This window comes from Cryptomeria japonica, chromosome 11 (genome assembly GCF_030272615.1).
Source record: "Cryptomeria japonica chromosome 11, Sugi_1.0, whole genome shotgun sequence".
NCBI classification, from domain to species: Eukaryota; Viridiplantae; Streptophyta; class Pinopsida; order Cupressales; family Cupressaceae; genus Cryptomeria; species Cryptomeria japonica.
The window spans coordinates 289,208,763-289,211,522 of record NC_081415.1 but is presented as its reverse complement, the minus strand read 5'-3'; positions in this window follow the sequence as shown (position 1 = coordinate 289,211,522).

Here is a 2,760-nt window from a genome sequence, read left to right as displayed (position 1 = left end):
AAGTGTTGTAATCATGTAAGATGTATGTTTGCATTGTGTCTGCATTATTTGATAGAGTTGTATGTGTGATCAAGCGAATTGATCTTTGAGAAGAGTGTAGAAGAGCAGAGGAGTGTTGTAGAGCAGATAGTGTGCTTAACCAGAACTATGATTAGGCATTTGGAGATGTTATTCTTTCAGTTCATGTAATTCGGATTGGTGTCTAATCTTTGTAAGGCAGTGAGCCTTCCCAAGGTTGTAGCCCTTTGATTTTTTTGAGTGGTGAGCTCTAGGTAGTGTGTCTAAATGCATGTGCATTTCCCATTATAATATTTACACATACTACTATAGAGTATCATCATATTGTGGGTAGGTTCCCACCGTGGTTTTTCCCTTAATCGGGTTTTCCACGTCAGAAATTTGTGTGTTATGTGTGTTGTTGATGTGGTTTTTATCTTTGTTATTGTTGATCTTGATGAGATCTTAAGTTGAGGTTAATTTGTTTAAGTTTGGTGAAAATTGATTCACCCCCCCCCCCCCACCTCTCAATTTTCCTGCATTGTTGTTGCCAACAATTGGTATCTAAGCTAAATCCTCTAGAAGAAGCTTGACTATTTGAGGAGATCCAAGATGGCAACTATTTTTTTCAAGAAGGAGAGTCTGAGATTTGATGGAACTAATAACACTATATGGAAGGACCGGATGGAGTGTCACTTGAAATGTATTGGAGAAGATTATTGGAAGATCACAAAGAATGCCTACAATGTTCCTCAAAATGGTCATGTTACTGCAGCTGAGATCGAGGATGTTGAACATAATATAAGAGCTAAAGAAGCATTGTTGAGTGCCCTGACTAATTTAGAGATGACTAATGTGATGGGATTGCAGACTTCTCATGATATTTGGGAGAAGCTAGAAACCCTGTATGAAGGAGATAAATGCATGAAAGTTGCTAAATTGTAGAGCTTGAAAGGAAAGTATGAGTTGTTGAGAATGGGAGAAGATGAGTATATTTCATCCTTTATGGATAAAGTGAATGATCTTGTACTGAACATCATATGTGTCAGTAGAGTCCTTGAAGAAGATGAGATTGTAGCTAAAGTGTTGAGATCCTTACCTCCTGCTTACAAACACAAAGTTGTTGCTATTGATGAGATCCAGTTTGTGACCAAAGATGTGTTGGTTGGTAAGCTTATTGCTTTTTAATTGACCAAACTCATTGAATCACATGGCAAAGTTGAGACTACATTTAAAGCTACTATATATAGGAAGTAGAAGTATGATCTGAGAGAGAGTTCAACTAAGGTTTCTAAATATGAAAGCGAAATGAGAGAGATGGAAGAACAAGAAAGATAATTGGAAGAACTTGAAACACTTATTGCCAAAAGATTTAAAGGAGCCGGTAAGTATGAAGGGAAGTTACCTTTGAAATGTTTTTCATGCAATAAGATAGGACATTTTTCTTCTAGGTGTCCTGAAAGAGTAGAAAGAGTCTCAAAGTATGATAAGCCTTACAAGCCTAATCGCAAGTATAGATATCAAAAGAAATGTTATTATGTTGTTGATGAAGGTGTGACAGATGATGAGTCTAAGAAAGGGAAATCGGAAGATGAATTTGTGTTCATTGCTATCAAAGAAGATGATATGGTACATGTTGATTCTACAAGCTACATTATTGAAGAGAAAGCCTTGGCTGTTAAGATTGAAGATAAAGATCAATGGGTGGTTAATAGTGGTTGTTCACATCACATGACAGGTGATAAAGGTAAATTTGTGAATATGGAGAAGTATGATGGCAGTGGAGTAAGCTTTGGAGACAACAAAGCTTGTGTAATCTATGATAGAGGTTTTATTTTTCTTGATGGTAAGCATAATATTGATGATGTTTAATATGTTGAAGGTTTGGAGCATAATATTTTGAGTGTTGGATAGATGGTTGATAAGGGATATTATTTACAATTCAAGAATGGGAAATGTAAGATCTTGAATAGCTCAGGTATAGAAAAGTTGTTTAATTTCTCAAATTGATGAAAGTTGGTTGTGGCATAAAAGGATGTGTCATGTTAACTTTGACTTCATGATTAAGATAATATCTACCCAGGTTGCGAGAGATCTACCTAAGATAGTGAATCTTATTAATCTAGTGTGTAAAGAATATCAATTGGTAAAGAAAACAAGAATTTCATTCACAACAAACTATATACATCTAATGGGTTATTAGATCTTGTGCATACTAATTTATGTGGACCTTCTAAGGTGAGAAGCATGCAGGGTGACAGATACTTTATGTTGTTGATTGATGATTATTCCAAGATGATGTGGGTCACTTTTCTAAGGGAAAAATCTGAAGCACTGGAGAAATTCAAAATATTCAAAGCTAGGGTGGAGATAGAGACAAGATTGAAGCTGAAGTGTCTAAGGTTGGACAGAGGAGGAGAATTCACTTCCGGTGAGTTTAATTCCTTTTGTGAAGAGCATGGAACCAGGAGACAATTATCTGCTCCGCGAACCCCTCAGCAGAATGGAGTTGTTGAAAGGAAGAATAGAACTATTTTGGATGTTGCAAGAACTATGATGATTGAAGGAAATGTTCTGCATATCTATTGGAGAGAAGTTGTTAGCACTATTGTGTACACATTCAACTGGTTGCATCTAAAAGGTGATTTTGGTAAGACTCCTTATGAGTTATGGTTTGGTCATGTTCCTATAGTTAGATATTTCAAAATCTTTGGAAGCAAATGTTATATCAAAAAAGATGAGGATATAGGAAAATTTGATGCA